This window comes from Chelonoidis abingdonii, chromosome 7, assembly GCF_003597395.2.
Source record: "Chelonoidis abingdonii isolate Lonesome George chromosome 7, CheloAbing_2.0, whole genome shotgun sequence".
Lineage (NCBI taxonomy): Eukaryota > Metazoa > Chordata > Testudines > Testudinidae > Chelonoidis > Chelonoidis abingdonii.
Window position 1 is genome coordinate 94,403,456 of NC_133775.1, and position 24,365 is coordinate 94,427,820.

The window sequence follows — 24,365 nt, forward strand, 5'->3', positions numbered from 1 at the left end:
TTTAACTTTTGCCCCTTCCTGCCCCTAACCCGCCTCCAAGTGCATGATCCCCACTTCTCTCTCTGGCCCCCTCAGCAACTCCTGCACACCGCAGAACAGCAGATCACGGCAGGCATTAGGCCCTGGGCCAGAGAGGGAGGAGTTGATTGGCAGAGCCGATGACTGCCGGTGGCTGCTGAGCACCAGGGCTGGATTAACGCAGGGGCTTTAGGGGCTGCAGCCCAGCCCCACCCCACCCCACCCCACCCCTGGCTAAAGGAGGCCCTGGTGCAGCAGGGCTCAGGCTGCCTGCATGCCATGACCTCACGCTGCTCCTGGAAGCAGGCGGCTGCTGGCACATCTCCACACACTGCCCCCACCCCTAGCACTGTCCCTGCTGCGGGAGCAGTGCTTGCAGGCATGAGCAGTGCACAGAGACAAGCTGTCCCCTTCCTCCCAGGGGCACGCAGAGATGTGCCAGCAGCCTGCCACTTCCAAGGAGTGGCATGGGGTCATGACAGGCAGGCAGGCAACCTGCCTGAGCCCTGATGCACTGTTGGCCGGGAGCTGCCTGTTGAGTCTGCATCTCACAGCCCCTCCAGCCCCCTGACATCCCCAACCTCCTGCCCCAGGTCAGAATCCCTTCCTGCATCCAAACTCCCTTCCAGAGCTTGCACCCCTCACCTTCTCCTGCACCCCAACACTCTGCCCCAGCCTGGAGCCCGCTCCTGTACCCAAACTCCCTTCCAGGGACCCCACAAAATCTAATAGCCCCAGACCCACTAGAGATTTAATCCAGCTTTGCTGAGCACCCACTAATTTTTTTCCACAGGTGCTCCAGCCCTGGAGAATCCACGGAGTCGGTGCCTGTGGCATCACCCCCACCAGTTAGATCCAGTGAAAGAAGAGGGGAAGAGTATGGGCTGGGAGCTAACACATTCTATCCCCATGAGTTAACACCATGAGATTTACCCTTCTTTGTAGTTTCCTGGATGTCCTAATAGCACAGCTCCATTGGAACTATATTGCCAGAGAGCTGGAGGCCAGGTTCCAGGCACAGGGTCTCTACTCACATTGTTCTGACCTCCTGTGGATCAGAGAGTTTAAGATCAAAAGGGACTAACAAATCATCTAGTCTGATCTCTTGTATATCACAGACCACTGAACACCACCAAGCCCAGTAACTACAGTCAGACCAAAGTATTACAGTCCTTAGGAGACTGTGCACAGGCAGAAACTGGAGGGATAAAGGTGCACCAATGCCCAAGGCCCCTACCAGTGCAGGGAACTGATTAAGTGAGATATACCCAGATGGTCCCAGCATGTGACTGCACCCCATGCTTCAGAGAAAGGCAATCTTACCTCCCACACAAGAGGACAATACAGGAAAATCTCTGTACGAGACTCCTCCCACAAAGCCTCCTTCCACTGGTTTTAATACAGGAGTGGACTCTCTGCTCTATATATGTGTTAGTAGGGAAAAAATGCAGCAACATTTGCATCACTCTGTGAAAATTTTCTTTTTTTCTTTTTTTAAATAAAGTTGCTTCCATCTTTGGTCTGTCACCTGGAACAGATCCAGTAACATGTAGCATTTTTCCTGGATGAAATAATGTTTTGTTCCATTTCTGTCTTGATTTGAAACATGTTTAAACAACATCATGCAAACAGGTAGTGACATAAAATAGAACTGGTAAAGCCACCATTTGATTGTTTTTCTTCCCGCTTTGGGCAACACAGGACTGGATTTTAACGTGTCTAAGGGTGCCATACATATTTACATCTCGATTCTTCCCTAAATAAAGATTTTTCAAGGGAAAATCCAATGTTCTACTACGGCCCATGGGCTGGATCTGGCCTGTCAGGGCTTTCAATCTGGCCCACGGGATTGCCAGCTCTGTGGTGCAGTGGGGCTAAGGCAGGCTCCTTGGCCTCACACTGGTCCCACAAGTGGCTGGCACCACATCCCTGTGGCTCTTGAGGGGGTGGGGGTGCAGAGGGCTCCATGCGCTGCCTTCACCTACAGGCACCGCCCCCACCTCCCCGCAGCTCCCATTGGCTGGGAATGGGGAACTGCAGCCAATGGGAGCTTCGGGGGTGGTACCAACAGGCAAGGGCAGCAGGAGCCACTGCTGGACATGCTGGCCACTTTCGGGAGCAGCGTGGTGCCAGGGCAGACAGGGAGCCTGCCTTAGCCCCACTGTGTGCCACTGCCACCCCAGAGCTGCTTGAGGTAAGTGGTGCCAGGCTGGAACCCACATCTTTCCTGCACCCTATCATAAGCATAAGTCCCAATTCTGAACCTTAGCGTCCAAAATGTGGGTGTCTGCCTGAACCTCCAAGCTTAATTACCAGCTTAGATCTGATATCGCTGCCACCAGACAGGAATTCCAGTGCCTGCCTCACTCTGGTCTCCCCAAAACCTTCCCTGGGCCCAGACTCAAATGCCCTGGTCTTACAACAAAGGAAATAACCATTCCCTTCCCCTCTTTATTTCCCCCAGATTTCCCGCCTTGGGTACACTGGAGATTACCGTGTTTCAAGTCCTTGAAATGCAACACAGAGAGATCAAGTTTCTTTCACCTCAGTCAGAATCCTGCAAAGATAAGCTTTGCAACTCTGACAGAAAGAGATTTTCCCTTCCCCCCACCAATTCCCTGGTGAGTTCTAACTAGGGAAAAAATCCAACAGGTCTTAAAAAGAAGAAAGACATAAAATGATCTCTGTATCAGTTGACATATACAGGGTAATCTGGCTTAAAGAAAATGAATAAACAGCCTTATCCAAAAGAAATCAATTTAAACATTCAGAAACTACACACATGTAATACAAAAAAACCAATCAGCCTATTGTTTTTTACCTTTGACTCACAACTTGGAAACGAAGATTAGAACTGAGATAGAAAGATTACTCTCAGACCCGAGACAGCACAAGAGAGACCAGACAAAAGACCACACCCCAAAAATTCCTCTCTGAGTTTGAAAAATCGGTTTCCTGATTGGTCCTCTGGTCAGGTTCTGGTTCCCTTGTTAACCCTTTACAGGTAAAGAAATATTACCCCTTAGCTATCTGTTTATGAAAACCCACACCCCAACCCCCTGCCTGAGCCCCTTAACCCCTGCCCTGAGCCCCTGCACTCTGCACCCTCCTGCACCCCTACCCCCTGCCCTGAGCCCCCCACCACACACCACACCTCTCATGCACCCAACCTCCTGCCCTTAGCCCCCTCCTGCACCCCGCACCTCTCCTGCAGCCCAACCTCTTCCCCTGAGCCCCCTCCTGCACCCCTCATGCATCCCAAACCCTTTCCCTGAGCCCTTTCCTGCACATCATACCCCTCCCACACCCACACTCCCTCCTGCACCCCAACCCCCTGCCCCCGCCCTACATTCATGACCCTGCATACAATTTCTCCACCTAGATGTGGCCCTTGGGCCAAAAACTTTGCCCACCCCTGTTCTAAAGGTTTCTCCTTATATTTATGGTAACGTGATGTCTGATTCTTCTTTCTGGAAAGATATGTTGCGATGGTTTGAGGAATCCATATACAATTTACAGACAGTTCATGCAAACTGGAATTCATATTCTTCTGTCCTATGTTATGACTGTCTTTTATTGTGTTCTACCTCAGCTGCCTGATGCTCAGGAGACAGGCAAGGTGTTAATGCTCGGTCTTAAAAGTTACAGATCCTGAAAAGCTCAGAATAAACTCAGAGACCGAGAACATTTGGGTAGGAAAGAAAAATAGAGGGGCCCTTTTTTAATTGCATCCTGTATATTTTAGGGCAAAGATCTGCAGTAAAATGGATTCCTTTTTAATAGTGCTAGACATATGGCATAAGAAACATGCCATCCACCCAGTTGGTTTGAAACCATCACTCCACTTCATTTCAGAAAGTCACTTCTCTCTTTACCTTGCTGTCACTTCATTTTTTCCTGAATATTCAGGAAAAGAACATCAGATGGAACAGAAGGTGGTCAAATAAGATATTGATGAACATTGTCAATGTAAAAAGAACAGGAATACTTGTGGCACCTTAAAGACTAACAAATTTATTTGAACATAAGCTTTTGTGGGCTAAAGCCCACTTCATTGGATGCATAGAATGGAATATATAGTGAGGAGATATATATGTATACATACAGAGAACGTGAAAAGGTGGGAGTTGTCCCACCAACTCTAAGAGAAATTGTCAGTGTACTTATAGGTATGCGTGAAAGTAATTAGAGGGCTAAGATTCAAGGGACTAAGTCCTGCAGTCTTCATTTATGAGGACAATACTAATTTGATTGCTACAGTTGAAGGCTGATGTTTTAAGAACTGTACAAACACAGTGTTGTTCATAGTTAATTTAATCTTGATCTAATCTGCTGAATAAGTTTCCAAGAATTGTGGTGGGCTTCCCAGTCACTATTCTGAATAATATTGCAACCTAAACGAGGTTGTAGTGTGCTCTGATAGTTAGATGCAGATAAACTTGCATTGCTCATTATTAGAATCCATGCTATATTTGTCCTACGACAAGTTGTATAGGCAGTTCTATCTCTTCAGGGATCAGAAATGCCAATATGGCCAAAACTGGCCAACTTGGATGCTTAAAGTTATTTGTTTATACACATTTAGGTAGCTGAATAAAAGTTGCCTGATTTTCAGAGCACAGTTCCCATTGAGTTGTTATTGTTTGAAGTCAGAGCTGAACACTTCTGAAAACCAGGAAATTTATTTAAAAGCCTAGTTTTAGGCAAAGTTTGCCTTTTTTCAGTTCAGTTCATCAATTACAAAACTAGATCATTTTAGAATGGGCACACAGCAATGTTATATACATCTGTAGTGGGCTGGGAATGGTTTCTTTCAAGGAAGTTGTAGACAACACTGACCGAAGCAAAGCAAAGTAATTTCATTTTTGACTATATGAGGCAAAAGCCAGGTACTGTGATACAAACAGAATCAATTTCAGCAATTTGTCTCTTCAGTACTTTTTTACTAAATTTATGCACTTTAATGAAAATATGAATATGATGTAAGCAGAGTCAGGATGAGCTCTACCCTGACATCTGGTGGTGAGTTATGGCGAGTGTGGAAAAGAATTTCAGAGGCTGATCTTGTTTGCATAGGCACACCCACCCCGCCTAGCATAGCCCACGGCAGTCTAAAATGGTTACTTTCACAGCTGAGGGATCCCCAATTTCTTTGTTATTGGGGCAGGAGGAATAAAGTGTTGTCACCCTGATTATGTAAATGAGGAACTATGAAACTGTTTTATGACAGAGTCTCACCATCAACTAAGTAGCACTTGCTAGACAAGGGACATGGGTTCCAAAACCCAGTGAACTGAGAGAGGCTGTGGACAGGTATTTGTACCTGGTGGTGTGGGCCTCTTGTGTGAGCCAGAAGCATCAATTGCACTTCCTCCCCTCTCTCTACTGTTAACTATCAGAGCTGATTTTTGATTCCCTTAAGAATCTAGTTGCAGGTTACTGAGCTGAACTCACTTTGGGCTAATGGTGCACTAGCACTAGGGTTCCCCAACTATGAGCTGAAATCACTAAAGAGCTAAAATTACTGAGCTGAGAGCACTGAGTGCTGTGCTAATTAGTAGGAGAGCCTGAAGCTATATTGCAGAGCAGAGCAGATCAGTTTGTGGGGACAGTTGGAGTGCCCACGGAGCGAGTGGAGCCGAACAGTTTGCGGGGACGGCTGGAGCGGATCACGGGACGGCTAGTGGAGCAGAGCAGCTAGCAAAGCGGAGCTGAGCAGTTTGCGGGGATGGCTGGAGGAGCAGAGTGGAGTGACTGGTAGGACAGAGCAGTTTGTGGTGAAGGCGGAAACAGAATCCCACGCAGAGGCAGGGCAGTCGGCCCCGGACCACGTAAGGTGCCCCTTTCTACCCAGGCGGGGCGGGGGAGAAACCCTGCAGATAGACTCTTGAACTCTGGGGCTGCACTGACCCGGGACAGGGACTTTTGGGTTGCGAAACTTTTGGGACTGTGGGTGATCTTTAGGTTGCTGGACTCTAGGTACATTTGGCATATTGGACTTTGGAGTCTTGGGGTGATTTTGGGGTTGCTGGACTCAAGAGCCCAGGGAAAAGGACACGGCCCAATTTCCAGGGGTGGGTCTTTGCTCATGGTTTGGTCTATGAACTCTAGTTGAGGTGTTTTCCCAATTTAATGCTATGTTGTTTATCTCATGTTATTAAACATTTTCTGCTACACCGAGACTCTGTGCTTGCAAAAGGGGAAGTATTGCCTCTTTGAGGTGCCCAGGGGTGTGTGTAAGATTTTCCCAGGTCACTGGGTGGGGGCTCGAGCTGGTTTTGCATTCCATTGTAGGGAAGGGACCCCTATGTATTGAACCTGGCCCTTGCTGCTCTCAGTTCGGCCTGGCAGAAGGGCTACAACAGCGCACTTAGTGTTTGATTTCTATAACTGTGAATATACATATAATAATTTACAGCAGTTGACCCCTTTCATAACTATACTGCCCTTTGCTTATGGTTAAGAAATACATAGGGACCTTTGAACATATTGTGGAGTGGAAACAAGAGAGCCTAAATATGATTTTCAATAGGAATGGTCCATATCACTTGATTAGCGACGCTTGGTTTTAAAAATCAGCCTCTTTCTATTTTATAATTTCCAGGAATTCTGCTTATTTAATGGTGTTACCTAAACTAAACGCATTTATCTGCACTAGATTTGATATGGTGGTCAAAAAATAAAGAAATCCAGTATAGCATTACCAACCCCTGGAGCCATCCAGCTATTTCTCGTTAACTTGTTCCCAGTATCTCTCAATAGTTTCATTATATTGCATCCTTTTTCAATTTATTCAAATTTATATACAATCTGGATCCCAATTTTGAAGCCCTGGTCCTTCAACAGAAAAGAACTAACAAACAAACAAAAAACCCAGACAAGTTAAAAAAGCATAATCTTACCACTGAAGGCCAATTATTTTAAAGAAGAATCTTTTCTTCTCATTCAACTCCTGCCTACCAGCCTGATATTCTGTTGTGATGGGATCCACAAAGGGACTTGGGTGTTGCAACACCAAGTGTCACAATGCCTAACATTTAGGTGCCTATAAAAAAAAAACAAACACAGGAAGAACACTGCCTATACAGTGAATGGGGAGAGATAAGTGCCTTAGAACATGATCCACAAAGGCCAGTATGCCCAATGAGTATTTAAGTATTTATCCACTCTGTACCAGAAAGAAAAAAAATGACTCTGTAGTCCAGTGGTTAGGGCACTCACCGACTTGGGAGGTGGGAGACCCCAGGTCCAATCCCTCTTTCATTATTTATCCTCTTCAGAATATCCCATAGCTCAGTAGTTAGAGCACTCTCCGGAAAGGTGCGAGACTCTATTTAAATCCTTAGTGCCCCTCTGGCTGGCATGTGTTCTAATCACCATCTCCTCCTCCTTTTGAATGGGACCCAATCTAGCAGGTGTGTTCAGAGGCTGCCTACCAGATTGGGCTCACTTATGATTTAGGTATCTGAAAGCCTATCTTTCCCCAGTTCATGAATCACTCTGGGAGGTAGCAGTGCATGTACCCAGGTTCTAAAACTTAGGTGCCTACCTAGGGAACTTTTACAATGGAGAGTTAGGTGCCAAGTGAGCGTAGGGACCTTCAGAGTTGGGACAGACAAGCAGGAGTTTTGAGGATTGCAACAGTACTGCATATGGGGATGTAGGCTCCTAACTCTGAGGGTTAGATGCCTTAGAATATGTCTACACGGAGTTAAAAACCCATGGCTGGCCCCAGTCAGCTGACTCAGGCTTGTGGGGCTGAAAAATTGCAGCGTAGATGTTTGCGGTTGGGCTGGAGCCTGAACCCTGGGACCCTACAAGGGTGGAGGTGTCCCACTGCCTCCCTTCCAGAGCCTTTCACTGCTGGTGTGTAGCCACATGCTGCAGTGTGGATGCAGCCTGTTTTTCACTGTGGCATGTAGCTGCATGTACCCTACACGCCACCACAAACATAGACAAGATCTTAGACTAACTTTGTTATCCTGGATTTGTTATTTGAATTTGAATTACTACAGCACCTAGGAGCCCCAATCCTGAACAAAGACCCTATTGTGCTAGGAACTGTATAAACTCGGAGAGCTTACAATTTAAGTACCGACCAAACAGAAGTGGTCTAAAGCCTCTAAATTCAACTCCTCTGAAATTATCTGCACACACATCCACGAGAACGATGATAATAAAAGCTACTTTTTCTTCATTCTTACATGACCCCCATTTTTAGAACTCAGTTTAACTCTCACCAAGCTTCTTTGCTCTGACAGTTACCTCAGGATCTAAACACACCAAGGATGGACACACATTAAATAACTTTTTCCATTAGTAGACACAGATTTTAATGGAATTAAGATATAGACTAGGCCCTTCCGTTTCCCCTTTACCTGCTAATGTACTTCACTGCAGATTATTTAAACAGATGCCTATGTGGAAAACTATTACATTTTGCATGTGTTAGCCTTTTTCTTCTTCATAAGATTTATTGCAAATATACAGTGACATATTTGAGGAATTCCAGGCGTGGGTAAGCCACAAAAGGTCTCAAAGTTTCAGAGTGCGGTAAATAGTAAGTCATAATATATTTAGCAAATGACAATGTAAAACACAGGAAAAGAGACAGAGGAAAAATATGTTCCCGGGCTGCAAAATTATTAATATTGAAAGTCAGGGAACAGTTCTGAAAGTATACTTTTTTAGCTTTCCTAGTTACAAATAAATCAGAACTACACACATATATAGTGTATAACACTCCTGGGGGAATTCTGCGCCAAAAAAATCCAACATTCTGCATATTTTTTTGTCAAATAATGAAAATAATCACACCAGTTTCATTTATTTTGGTAATTTATTTAAACTACCATGCAGGGGGGACGGAAATCACAATGACTTCAGCATTTCCTAAACAGATGAAAGTTAAATTATAAATACTTGGTAACCAATACCCTGCATTCCAGTTTTAATCCTGGATTTTCATTTAAATTACATTACTTTTATTTTGGTGTTTGGTGTTCTGTAAAATAGAATGTTGCTTTAAATTCTCAGACTTTCACACATGAAAGTCATACAGTTTTGCTAATCATTGTCATGCATTTTTTTTTAATGGAAAAGTAAAATAGATCCTGGGCTGTAATCTAACCCCATTGTACCTGTCTGGCACCAGAAAAAAAGTCAGAAAGCACATAGACCTTCCTAGCTGAGGATTCTGTTACTGTCATTTTCACACCCCTGAGCGGGAAAGTTGCTGCACAGTAAAGTGTCAGTGTAGACAAGCCCTCAGCAACAGCCAGTGAGAAGGAGAGAGTGAGTCTCTCTCACTCGTTCGCATGCAGGCAGGCACCCATTCCTACCCCCTTAACATCCTTCCATGGACACACATAGGCACCCCCTTCCCCCTCCCTCTCCCCTCCCCTCCCCTTCTCCCTGCAGTAATCTGCTTTCTGCTGCCAGCTGCTCCCAGCAGATGTGCCCGGGCTGCTGGGGAAGGGGGGGCGGGGTGCCCCACAGATTTCTTTGCTCCTCCATTCTTCTGCATGAGAGCCAAGAAATCTGTGGAAGGTTTGAATTGGGGTGCAGATTCCCCAGTAGTATGATCCTATATAGCAAGTTTCTTTCCTAAAGGCATTCCCCTTGGCTACCTTCCATCCCATCCCATCAACCTACATCTTAAGACAATTTGTTTATGGACATGTAGACTCCTATATGACTATTAGGAATTACAGCCTGTTTGGGGGCTTTCAGCCTGCAAACAGTTACACCCACAAATACCCTTATTAAGCTCAGTAGGACTACTTTTGTGCATGAGGTTACTCACATGGAGGCGTGGTTTCAGGATCAGGACCTTAGCGATGAAATGGAACAAAGAAATTCCACACATGGAAAGAATCCAGCTATTACACTGAGGCCTGAGAAAACCTACCCTTGTTTTTGGGGTGGAACTAGGGACATGCACAGCTCTATTCTTAAAAATAGCTGTTCCTTCCCTTCCCATTAATATATAGGAGTGAGAGGTAGACTCAGAGAGGCACTTTGCCCAGAACACACCTAAGCCTGCTTGTGCCTGTGAGTTGTTATAAAAGATCAGTTAGCAAAGAAACCATTATTGTTCTTTGTGTAACGTTTATTTCAGCGCAGTTGATGTGAGGGAGTTGAAAAGGTTGCTTTGTAAAGAAAGAATGGGCTTAATTGAGAAATATTTCCTATCACAGAGAAGTGAAAGAAACATAAATGCCATGCTCCATTTTTCACATGCATAAAGGAAAAACATGGTTTTATTACAGATTTAAAAAAAAAAACAGGTAATAAAGAAAATATAGAAATCTCTGTGAAAGAGACAAGTAAACTAATGCTTTGATTCTGCTAGGAGCTCCACATAGGTGGACCCCTACTCAGGGCCGTCCAGGGGACAGGGGTCTTCCCAGGGACTTCGGCAGCGGGTCTCAGGGTGGAAGGACCCCCCACCACAGGTCTTCAGGGCACTTCAGTGGCAGGTCCCGCGACAGAAGGACCCCGCCCCCCCGCCACTGAATTGCCACTGAAAACCTAGAGTGGAAGAAGTTCCGGGGACCCAGGCCCTGCAAGAGTTTTCCAAGGCCCCGGAGCGAGTGAAGGACCCTGCTCCAAGGGCCCCAAAAAACTCGTGGGGGCCCCTGCGGGGCCCAGGTCCTGGGGCAAATTGCCCCACTTGCCCCCCCAGGCGGCCCTGCCCCTACTGAAGTCCAATGAAACTCTGTATGAGTAAATACAGGGCTCATTGCAGGATTGGGGCCTGAGCAACATTTTGCCATTGAATTGCAATACAGTTGCCCCTGAACAGACAAGGAAACTCCTCTACATTTAAAAGGTGCAGTAGACAATGACATAGACCACTTAAAAAATATAAAGAATTTTAAAAAGAAGCTACTTGTTTTATAAGCCTAAGCCTTTCAAAGTATAATTCTGTGTGTAACAAACCCTCACAATGCATAGCCTTGCTCTAGTACTCATTAACACAGAACTAACTATTGTCATTTTTTCATCCACTAAAAATAAAGCAATGTGCATCACTAGTGATAAGTACAGTGCTAGGAAGCAGCCCAGAGCAATTGTTTTGCCTTATAAATCAGATCTGAGTTGTGGACAGGCTAGCTACAGTAAGCTGTAGATCACACAAGATGGACGGGAAGCTAAGAAAGATGGAGGGACATGAGAAGCAGCATTAAGTCACTTGGAGAACTCGGAGAAAGATTATATCTGACTTTGCTTGTGAGAATCGTTTAAAAAAATAACTTATTACTTGGAAGGCTTTCAAGTTAAACTGATACTGTTCTACTTCTAGGGGAAGGTTTGAACATTGGCAATATAAGCATCCCGTATTGTCTCTCCTCCTGACCTCCTAAGAAAACAGGATGTAGCAGGATAGACTGACTGAATAAATACTGAGCATGACGTTTTAAAATCTGAGAGTCACGAAAATACATATATCCCTGTTGCACTCCAGGAGCTCTCATTTGCCTGCCCACAGCCTCATTCTCCTTTCACGCATGTAAATCAGGAATAATTCCCCTGAAGTCAATGTAGTTACGTAGGTGGAGAATCACTGCAAGCAAAAAGAGACAAGTCCACTGATGGGAACACAAATAAGGTAACTGCATGCAAAAGGTAGTGTTTACATCCAATTCTGCAATGGGCTCCATGTGGGCGGAGCCCTTTGCAAAATCAGAAGCCAAATGCAAGCAGTTGCAGGCCCCCATACTATGCTCATAGTTGACTATGTGAGCGTGTGCTTAAAAAGATTAACAGTAATGAATGTCATTTTTGCAAGATGAGGAAGGGTGCTGAATATGTCTGGGTGTGACAGAAAGCTACTGAGACAATCATTATCAAAAAATAAAAACAATACAAATGTTCATAAACCTAATTTTTGCAACTGTCAGGTCATTAAACCAGATATTCATCTTTTACTCATAATCAAATAGATGTTATTACAACAATCTACTATTCACCATGAATAATATATGAATAAGATAAGTAACTATTCAAATTGTGTTAAAAATCACCCAATGTTCATGCTATAATATATTTTGAATACTGGGTCGTGCTTTTAAAAGGTCATAAGATTGACTAATTTTATCATTAAAAATAAATCCCATTCATTCTGTACATTATGTGCAATATACTGTCAGAAATACTGACAAGTCAATATGCAAAATTATTATTTGTTCCACAGTTGCAATAACTGCAAACTGCTCTTACTATGTGTTCTTCAAATCACAGGCACCCAGTCCTCCACAGACTTATGTACTTGACTTACTTTACCAACATGCAGACACTCATTGATTTCAGTTGGCTTATGCTCATGAGGGAAACTAAGCATGCATTTGGTGGCTTGGTTTTAAAACATTGGCAATTTAAAATAATGCTTTTTTTAAAGTCACATTATCTATCTCCCTGCTAATGCAGGATTGTTCTTTCACTCTGCTTTGTCCAGTTTACTTTTCAATATGCTAAACCATGAATTTCTACCACTTCCTTTGGGGCAGAAAGGAAAGGTAATTCATCTCTATTGATGCATCTCCTGTAGATATCCAGAAGTTCCCTATTACCATAGTATCTGAAAGTTTTCTGTATCTGTATAAAGAGAGAGATTATTATTTTTTGTTCTCTTTCTTCTGTACCCTGTAAGAGAAATAGAGTTATTGATTTATAAGGTTTTGTTTGTTTGGGGTTTTTTTTGTGTTCATTTGTTTATATGTGTAAATGGGTATATTGTGTGTGTGAATAATTCATTGATAATTCTTTTGTGCCTTAAGTGGCTCTGAAATAGTCTTATTTGGTTCTCTCCACACACACACCCCCTTCCCCCCCCGCCCCCGAAAATATGTTTGAGGCATTTTGGGGGGATTTTTTTTTTTTTAACTTGGATCTCTAAACAGTTCCTAGAATAATCACATTTGGCCATTTCTTGTTCCTTACTTTCTTAATTTCAAAGGAATCATTGCAGAATCCCAGAACCTGGAGGGAAATACAGACTGGATAGAATCTTGAAGTCAGGAGGCTTTGTATAATAATAACTAGAGCATTGATATAGAATCTGTAACTTTCCTATCCTTAATACCCTTCACGGTAAAGCTCTAAACCCCATCCCCTTGAGTTTTCATAGTAATTCAACAGGAAGTTAGTTTCATGAGGATATCTTCCCTGGAAAACTTGCCGTGTGATCTTGCAGAAAACTTGTTTCCTTCTAATACACACAGGGCTGATGTCTGGATGCCGTTCAGCCATGTTAGTCTGTTGCTGTGGCCATATTTCCTATAACCTTATATTGAAGCACTAACAGTCAAGAAGGGTTGGGTTATTTTGGTATATGAAAGTGGTTAGAGAGAGGTTAAATACATGCAGATGTTATACAAGTTTTCTCCAAAGGAATATAAGCAGACTAGGCCTGAACACATGTGCTACTAATTTAGTCACCTCTACAGCTTTGCCAAAGCGATTCTCTGCTGATTTTCAAACCCTGACCCCTCCCCACCATTACTGCACTCCTGTCCCCCACCCACCCACAACTCAGCTAATATATCTTAAGTTAATTGGGACCTATAGCATATCCTGCTCCCTCCATTGTCAACCTCTCTCACACCAGAGGTGAACAATTCTGGTGAATTGGGGGGTGATTTTATGCAACAGGCAAATGGCCATTCCCGGTGCAAATCCAGGTAATCGGAAGTGGAAAATTAGTGTATTTAACCTACCCAGGCCCTTTCAGTATTTTCACATTAAACACCAAAGTTCTTATATTTAAAGCTAATAAAGGTATCAAACTCTGTGAGAAATCATGGCAAACATTTTAACTTTCAAGCACTATAATAATCAGAAGCACAGAGATTGGATTTGCAAGCTTAGAGAGTCAACGAAAAAACATGAACTTCAGTGACATTATACTTACATGATATTTCTCCTAATGTTTTAAAAAATAAACTTCCTAGATTTTATCTTTGTTAAGCCATTGGATATTCCTCAAAGTGCACATGCATTATCATCCCCATATCATGTATGGGGAAACAGACATAAGGTTTGTCCCAAGGACACCAAAGAGGTATGCTAGAATTAGAAGTCAGTTCTCCCGGTCCAAGCTCCTATTCCCTGGTTATACTGCCTCCTCCTCACTTCAGGCTGTGATGCTTCTTCCTTTGGGTATTGTCTTACTGAGAAAATACAATGACAGTAAAATAAGGGTGCCTTCATCCTATTGCTTATCCAATATTGTGATTAATTCATAAACATCCGCATAGCTCTTTGAACAAATAAAGACCAAGTGCTATGGCCTGGATACGCAAAGGGATTTAGCAGGCATTGCAATGGAACCTTACTTGTAAGTGCTTAGAAAAAATCACTGGAACAACAACGTGATTCCCAGAACCTAAGTTAGGTGCCTAGGCTCCCTATACAATGAATGGGGAGAGAGAAGTGCCTTCCAATATCATTCACATAAGTCAGCACTCTAGGTAGGAAGCTTCCTAAGCTCCACCCTTCTCAACTTAGCAATCCATGAATGGGGACCTATCTCCTGGAGTCAGGTGGGTTAGGCACCTAAGTAGTTTCTTGTGGGAATGAGTTAGGCACCTGTCTCGCCCTACAAAAAGCCCTGTGGTTAGAGCACTCACCTGAGCCGTGGGAGATCCAGGTTCAATTCCCTTCTCTCCCAAAGAGAGAAAGATGTTAACAGAGGTCTCTCACCACTCAGGAGAGGGATCTAACCACTAAGCCATTGTGTTGTGCATGGGAGGAGACCCCCAGTGTCTTCGGTTGAATCTGTTCCCCTGTTGATAAGTGAAAGTAACTGAAGGAGGGGGACTGGACCCTGGGTCTCCCACCTCCTAGATGAGTGTTCTAAACCACCAGACTAGAGTGTCATTCTCACTGTCTGACCCAATGACTGTTCCACAGTGGATAAATACTTAAATAGTCACTGGATCTGAGAGAGAGAGAGAGAACTATGCCTCTGTAGTCCAGCGATTAGGCATTAGGGCATCCACCTAGGAGATGGGAGACCCAGGGTGGAAGCATCCCTGCTCAATTAACGGTTTCATTATTTATCTACAGTGAAACAGCTTAAAAAGGAGAGACTGAGGGAGGCCCCCACCAGAATATCCCATAGCTCTGTGGTAAGAGCACTCTCTACTAGGTTAAAAGTTATAATGTGAGCCAAACTGCAACCACCACTTCCTCTGGCCAGATTTTGAATGGGACCTGATCTGGCAGACATGCTCAGAAGCTGCCTACCACATTGGGCACTGCACACATCTTAGGCAGAGGAACACCTGTCTTCCTGCACTTTGTGAATCACTCTGGGGCTTCAATGGGAGATAGGCATCTGGGTGCATACAGGGAGGCAGCCAAGTGCATGCCTAGAGGCAGAAACTTAGGGTACGTCTACACTACAGGATAAGTCCGATTTTACATAAACCAGTTTTGTAAAACAGATTGTATAAAGTCAAGTGCACGTGGCCACACTAAGCACATTAATTTGGTGGTGTGCGTCCATGGTCCAAGCCTTGCGTCGATTTCTGGAGAGTTGCACTGTAGGTAGCTATTCCATAGCTATCCCATAGTTCCCGCAGTCTCCCCCGCCCCTTGGAATTCTGAGTTGAGATCCCAGTGCTTGATGGGGCAAAAATCATTGTTGCGGGTGGTTCTGGGTAAATGTCATCAGTCATTCCTTCCTCCAGGAAAGCAATGGCAGACAATCATTTCGTGCCCTTTTTCCCTGGATTGCCCTGGCAGATGCCATAGCATGACAACCATGGAGCCTGTTTTGCCTTTTGTCACTGTCACCGTATGTGTACTGGATGCCACTGACAGAGGCGATACTGCAGCACTACACAGCAGCATTCATTTGCCTTTGCATGATAGTAGAGATGGTTATCAGTTGTTCTGTACTATCTGCTGTGCCATTGTAAATTGGCAATGAGATGACGGTTATCTGTCATTCTGTACTGTCTGCTGCTGTCATAGGTGCCCTGGCTGAGATTGGCTAGGGATGCAAAGACAAAAATGGGAATGACTCCCCGAATCAACCCCTCCTAATATCTAAAAATAGAATCAGTCCTGCCTAGAATATGGGGCAAGGGTAATAGAGAACCAGTGTACCAGAGAGCACAGCTGCTCCGTGTCAGATCCCGCAGAAATGATGAGCTGCATGCCATTCACAGGGGGTGCCCCTGCAACAACCCCACCCGTTGCTTCCCTCCTCCCCCAACCTTCCTGGGCTACCATGGCAGTGTCCCCCCATTTGTGTGATGAGTAATAAAGAAATGCAGGAATAAGAACAGAGACTTGTTAGTGAGATAAAAAGTGGGGGCAGCCTCCAGCGTAGGATAGTCCAGGCAGGACATTAGCGGTGTGGGGAGAGGAGCCCCAGCATCCCGCTGCTATGATGTCCACGCAGTACAAAATCTTTTCTTACACATGAAAGGGGGGGGCTGATGGAGCTCAGCCCCCAGTTGCTATGATGAGGATAGTACAGCCGTTCTGTACCATCTACTGGGAATGACCGGGATCATTCCTATTTTTACCCAGGCGTCCCTGCTGGCCTCACTGAGGCCAGCCAGGAGCATCACGGCTCATGACGAGGACAGCTTCAGTCCTACTGCACTGTACCATCTGCCACCGGGGAGGGGAGGAGAGAGGTGCACTGTTTACTGCTGCACACCGTGTCTACTAGCAGCTGCAGTATACATAGGGTGACATATAAAAAAGTCAAGAAACGATTTTTCCCCTTTTCTATCACTGAGGGGGAAGGGCTAAATTGACGAGAAGACCCTGAACCACCCCAGACAATGTGTTTGACCTACAGGCATTGGGAGCTCAGCCAAGAATGCAAATGATTTTCAGAGACTGCGGGACTGTGGATAGCTGGAGTCCTCGGTACCCCCTCCCTCCCTCCCTCATGAGTGTCCATTTGATTCTTTGGCTTTCTGTTACGCATGTCACGTAGTACTGTCTGTGGACTCTGTATCATAGCCTGGGATCATTTTTAAATGTTTTGGCATTTCGTTTTCTGTAATGGAGCTCTGATAGAACAGATTTGTCTCCCCATACAGCAATCAGATCCAGTATCTCCCGTACAGGCCATGCTGGAGCTCTTTTTGGATTTGGGACTGCATCACCATCGTGCTGATCAGAGCTCCACGCTGGACAAACAGGAAATGAAATTCAAAAGTTCGCGGGGCTTTTTCTGTCTACCTGGCCACTGCATCTGAGTTCAGATTGCTGTCCAGAGCGGTTACAGTGGTACACTGTGGGATACCGCCCGGAGGCCAATGCCGTCTATTTGCGGCGACTCTAACCCTAATCCGATATGGTAATACCAATTTTAGCGCTACTCCTCTTGTTGGGGAGGAGTACAGAAACCGATTAAAGAGCTCTTTATATCGATATAAAAGGCCTTGTTGTGTGGACAGGTACAGCGTTAAATTGGTTTAATACTGCTAAAATCAGTTTAAACACGTAGTGTAGACCAGGCCTTAGGCACTGAAGGAATTTCAATGCTGATTACTTGGGCATGGAGTGAATGTAAGAACCTACAGGGTTCAGTGGGAGTTTTGTGGATGGCAGTGGAGCCTAGACCTGAGACTTGAGTCCAAAGTACCTTTATGGATTCCACTCTATATATTCATTGTTGTTGCAGTGGTTGGCCCATTTTTTTCACTACTCCCAGCCTTTATTTTAACAAACCAGGTAACTCTTCCATGCGTATGGACCGTCTCTTCAGCGGACCAGACTTGTGTCGTGCGCCTGTGTGTAGTTCCTGGTAGAAAGGGCTTCAAAGCAGGCAATTCAGTGAAGAGCCTGACTGACAGACACAAAGGAGAACAGACACTTTCAGGCCTCAGTGAGTACATACCCAGCTAATGCAAATCATATAGCCCCACATAAAACGCTGACCTAGAGCCATCACGGTGTTTAAAATAGATGAAGTAGAGAACACAATTACTTACAGGCTCACTACCATGGGCTTTGACACCACCCAGACCCATTGCCAGCCTCAGGTCCTGTGCTTTCTTCATTCAAATTGGCCTGGGATGTGAGCATTATCACAGGGAGTCAAAACTAACTGAAAAAGTATTCGGGTGAAGCATGCACAATTGTTTCGATTTGAAAGCAATCTTTGTTCCATTAACTGAAAGCAAACAGAGCCCTGCAAAGCAACAGGCAATTTTCTTACACCTTCATAGTGCCTCATCTGCATGAATCACAATCACCTCCTAGCATTACAAGCACTGCACTCCCAAGCATAGCAACCAATATTAGTGGCTTTCAGCTTCAAATTGCTGCCTTAAGGCCGCTGTGATCCTTATGGCCCTGCACAGTGCCCCTCTAATAGCCCTGGTCTCTTTCTGTTCAAGTTCAGCCTCCAGGTGCTGAGCTACAGAGGTCCAGCCCTGAGTGAAGCTTTCACCCTTCCCTTCACAAATATTGTGGCGCATACAGCACATGGCTATAAGCACAGGAATACTGTCGTCAGCCAGGACCAGCCTCCCATATAGGCAGTGCCAGCAGGACTTTAAATGGCCAAAAGAACACTCAACAGATATTCTTCATTTGCTCAGCCTGTTGAACCGCTCCTTGTGGCTGTTAAGGTACTCCATGTACGGCTTCAAAAGCCATGGCATTAAGGGGTAGACAGGGTCTCCCAGGATCACAATGGGCATTTTGACTTCCCCTACAAAGATCTTCTGGTCTGGGAAGGAAGTCCCGGCTTGCAGCTTCCTGAACAGGCCAGTGTTCCAAAAGATGCGTGAGTCATGCACCTTTCCAGACCAGCTTACTTTAATGTCAATGAAACGCCCATGGTGATTGCTGCTGAGGGTGAGCAGGGAATCAAGGGAGGTCTTCTCCAAGACTGTGGTTCCCACTCTGGTCCTTATATAGCTCACCTGTGCACAGCAATGGTCCCCCACCCCATGACAGCAGAGTGGCGTGGGAAAGTTACCATTAATGGGGCAAGAAATAAAGCAGCTCTGCCAAAGAACCTGCAGCAGCGATTGCCCAGTGTCTCCGTGAGAGTTTTGTGGAGATCTGGAAGGCAGATTCCCGTGAAGTGAGGGAGTCAATCAACATCCAGGAGTGGCGCCAGGGTTTTTGGCACCCTAGGCGGGGGTCCTTTCGTGCTCCCTGTCGTTGGCAGCAATTCTGCAGCAGGGGGATCCTTCTGCGGCTCCCAGTCTTCGGGGCACTTTGGCGGCGGATCCCAGAGCAAGTGAAAGACCCACCGCAGAATTGTCACCGAAGACCCAGAGCACGGAAGGACCCCCCGCCACCGAATTGCCGCTGAGGGTGGCAAAATGCCACCCTCCCAAATCCTAGTGCCCTAGGCGACTGCCTAGATCGCCTAAATGGAAGCGCTGGCCCTGTCAACACCCTGTTCTTCTGCTCAGACTAGATATGTGGTGGTATGCGGATCATACAGACACAAGCCTGCTTTCTGCAACCCTCCTGCCCCCAACATCTTGCTTCAGCAATTCCCAAAATCAAAGCCACTTACTAGGGTTCTCCTCTCCTGTTTGCGCTTTGCCAAGCTCCGACAGCTGTGACTGGCTACCCTCCTCTGGGGTAGAGAAGAGCTCCTGGCTGCATGCATCTCTGACCTCTGAGTTGTCCTCTGCCTCTGCGTCCTCCAACCCCTCCACATCCTCATCCAAGATTTCCTCCTCTTGGTTCGGTCTACTCTCGACTGGCAGGTGAGCCACCGAAGTATCCACAGTGGCCTTTGCAGTGGAGGTGGGGTCGCCACCGAGTATTACGTCCAGCTCTTTGTAGAACTGGCAGCTCGTGGGTGCAGCACTGGAGCAGCGGTTTGCCTCCCGCACCTTGTGGTAGCCTAATGGTAGCCTTTTGGGTAACGAAGTCTGTGTTCACAAAACCCTGCATTTATGCATTAAAGGCTCTGTCAGTCTCTAGTAGAAGAAAAAAAAGAGAGATGTCTTTAAAAAAAAAGAAGAAGAAGAGGGGAATAATGATTCTCTGGCCACATTCCCCCCATGTAATAAATGTTGGACTGATTTTAATAGCTGCTACTTCTGCCTGAACAATAACTGAATTCATTTAACTACTATACCTTGTTATCCTGAGCATGATAAATATGCTCTCAAACCAAAATCTTTTCTGCTCTATAAAAAGCAGGAATTCAGTGAGGGCACTGCCTGTGTATGATAGCTCTGTCTATTTTCAACTGAGTTCCCGCACCTTCTTTCTTGAGGAATAACATTTCTCTGCTACTTCTGGCCATAATTAATATGCCATACAAGAACTGACTCAAAGGTAGCAGCTTTAAAAAAAAAATGCAGTGGATTCTTAAAGTTAGTCTTCAAACAAAAACCCAACAATTACAGAGCAAACCATCAAGATGCTTTCCATAATTTTAAAGAATTTTCTTTTCACTCTTAATAATAGCCCCTCAGTTGCCTGAAACTGAAATCTATTTAAATTTCAATTGCATATTGGTTTGTTAGGAGCACTCAGGAGTCTTAAGCTGTGTATGCTGTTGACTTTTATTATGAAATGGTTGTGTGCGCTCATTTCCAATTGCAGGGTTGCCCAGGAGAACTGGGCTGCTGCCACTGACTTTTTATTTATTTATTTATTTTTTAGAATAAAACATTAGAACGTCAGGAGACAGAAAAATATGCAGAAGGGATCAGATAGGCCAGAACTAAACAGGCAGCACATTGGTTTTGAATGTCTGTTTGCAAGCCCAACCACCTACAGTTGGTGAGTTTCATTTTAAACCATGCACTCTTTTTGAGCTAAATCCTGCCGGATGCTGAGCACCCTCAACTTCCACTAAATTAATAAGGGGTGAGGGTTTAACACCTTACAAAAGGCAGATAGCACTTTGCATGATCAGGCACTTAATTTTACATACAGCATTTCAAGGACTCTGAATTGAGACCCTACTGATTACTAAGGATGCCAATTTTAGTTGGATGTATTTCTGTTAGTTTCATCACATAACATAATCTTTAAATTAAATATTAATCTTTAATTCCTGGAAGCCCCAGAACAATCCTGGAGGGTTGACAACCCCACTGGTTACATGGCCTCTTTTGGCTTGCAGTTTCTCTAATCTATTTATTCTCAGCATATCCAGCATTCCATTGGGCTCTGCTACCCCTGTAATGTTGCTAGTCAGGAGACGGTGTGTTTAACCCTGACTTCTGTTTCTTGCATTTCCTTCTATCCCTGACCTCACATTACACTTTCTCTTTGATTCTGGTACCAGGTACATCTAAAGATAAATCAGAATATGCAACACACATCTCCTTCAATGCATAGCGTTAGGCCTATGGTCTCCAACATACTCTAAACACTCAAGAACAAACTCATTAAAACAGGTTTTCTATATGATAAAATGTATTATGTTGTTATGGTAACAGGAGTTCTAAATATAGGGCAAAAAATAAGAGACACCACTTAAAGATGTGCATCAAATTACAACAAATGAAATTTTAAAAGTAAATCAATGATGGATTTTTTTACCTTTCCTTTGAATAGCACTTTGTAAAATCTTATTTGAAACTCATTTTTATAATTTCCCTGTCATCCTCGTATATCCACACTCCATAACAAGTCAGACATTTGACGTCCAGTGACTGTCAGCCATATCTTCAGAATTTTAATCTCCTGACCAATTCAAACTGGTACCCAGATACCATGATGATGGTTGTCATATGAGAGAACCTAGATAAATAGAAAAACTACAATGACACAAATGCTAGATTCGGATTTTCACCTTTTGGATGCACTGTGCCACCTCTAAATAAAATAAATTAATTAAAGAAAATTATAAATGAAGATCAATGGTCATCAGGAGGAGAGCATTTGCCAATAGGAGCAGCTGGAGCTCCATAATGGGGATCATTTAAAATCTAGCTGGACAAAGAACTAAAATTATATTGTAGGGTACTGCCAGGGCGTGGACTATAGTAGTAGTTGCTGTATTATGGTAGTAGCTAGTAACCCCAGTGAAGGATCAGGACCCCATTGTACTAGCTCCTGTACAGACAAATAATAACATCTGCCCCACCTCCCCCCCAAAAAACAAACCAAACCAAAAAAACCCAGCATCTTATAATGGTAATGGACATGAAGACTTAACAGGTCTTTTCGATCAAATTTTTAGAATTGTGTGTGTTGTGGCTGTCCTTACCTATTGTGTGGCGAGAGAGAGAGAGAGAAACTAGCTATTTTACTTAATTGTATTTTTCTCTCTATCTCTTTTGCTAGTTTTTGTCTAGAAAAAGAATGTGCCTGAAATGGTGGGTTTTGTTTTTTTTTAAAGAAGAAAGTTGTTGTGTAGGTTGAGAACACAGAATTTAGCAACAGTATGCTGCAAATCTTAGAGTTGTGCTGAATCACAAATACTGAGTTGCAACTAACCTGCTGTATGGCTTACCACTGGGTGCTGCTTTTGAACTTAAGTCAGATTAATGAAATACTATAACTCAAAACATACTTGAAACAAGTTTTAAAAAAAAAAGAGTCTTGTCAAAATCCCAGCTGCCGCTGTTGTCCTATAATTCTTCATAGTTAAACTGCCATGGATGTGAAGACTTTGAATGTGCTTCTAGGCAAGACAAATCAATTCCCCTCAGCTGTACTGATCTGAGCTAGCAGTAATGATCACTGAAGATGACAGGCTGCAGCAAGGATATCATTCAGTGGAGCAACAAATTAGCAAAACCTTGAGAAAACTGTTTGTTCCCACCCTCATCTAACTAGATTATGATATGAAGTGGTCCTGCTAGGAAATTGCACAGCTAACACTCTCATCACTCCAATTAGTGAGGATTATAGCACTGCTTTAGGGCTTGGTCCTGCAAGGTGCTCATCATTTTGTCTCTGATCCAGCAAAACACTTAAATACTTGCTTAATTTTGAGCACTTGATAGTCCCATTGACTTCAATAGGACTCTGCACATGCATGAAGTTAAGCACATACTTAAGTGCATTGCTGGACACAGCAATCAGGCCTTGCAGAATCAAGCTGCTAATAATCTTGCTAGGGAATGAGAACAAGCAAGTGATGTTCTTGAATGGCCTAATGAGGACTATTTAACAATAACATGCAAGTGGAGACTAACACCATTAGTATTTGTAAGAGTATTTGTATTACAATAACACTGAGCCCCAAAGAGATCAGGACCCCATTGTGGTAGGTGCTATATGTCCATATAGCAAGAGTTTATAGTCAGCTCAAAGGATGGGAGAGGGGAAGTATTATCTGTAATTTACAGATGGGCAGATGAGGCCCAGAGATTAAGTAATTTGCCCAGGGTCACATGGGAAGCCTATGCCAGAAATGGAACACGAGATCTCACAAGTCCTAGTCTAGGTGATAATTCTCTTCTTGAAGAGGCCAAACATTCTTACAGGTATGACGAACATATCTGAGGATTCATCTCTAAGGAATGAGGGCAGCCATTAATTTCAATTTTAAGTTTGTTTTTGTTAAAATCAGCTTCCAAGGCTGTTGAATGGCAAAATCTTTATATAATCCAGCACAATAGAATTTGTATAACAACCCCTATGTTTTTCTCTCTCCCTACACTGTATTAGAACTCAGGGTCACAGCCACTCTTGCTCACCCAATGGCTTTCCAATAAAAGTTTCCTTTTGTGCTACTTCTAAAGGTGCCCTTTATTTCAGTATTCCTAGTAGCTTGAAAATGTCAGTACTAATGGATTAAAGTTGGAAGAAGGGGCAATATTCATGAGCAGCACACATATGTCTTTATAAATTGGACTCTCTCTCTGTACGGGCAGGTCATGGTAATAAATTGATGGTGAGATTCATTGTTCTATTCATTGCCTGTTTCCACATGAAGGTGGTGTTCTTGCATTTTATTTTCTTCGATGTCAAAGTGACTGAGTAGGAATACTTAAGTTTAAGAAGCTCTCCTTCCTTCTAGCCTACATCTATCAGGCCAGGTCTACACTGCGACTTTAAATCGGTTTAATGGCTGATATACCGATTAACGCTTTATCCGTTCACACGGACTTCGTCCTTAATATCGAGTTAACCGCCTCCTTAAATTGATTTGGAAACTCCTCGCAACGAGAGGAAGTTAGCGCATTTAAAATCGATAGTGATAACTCGGGATTAGGGTTCGTGTGGACGGAAATCGACCGTTATTGGCCTCCCGGGCGATCCCAGAGTGCTTGCAGTGACCGCTCTGAGACAGCAATCTGGAACTCGGATGCAGAGTGCAGGTAACAGGGAAAAGCCCGCGAACTTTTGAATTGCATTCCTGCATTCGTCCGCGTGGAGCGCTCTGATTCAGCACGGCTGGCGATGCAAGTCTCAAATCCAAAAAG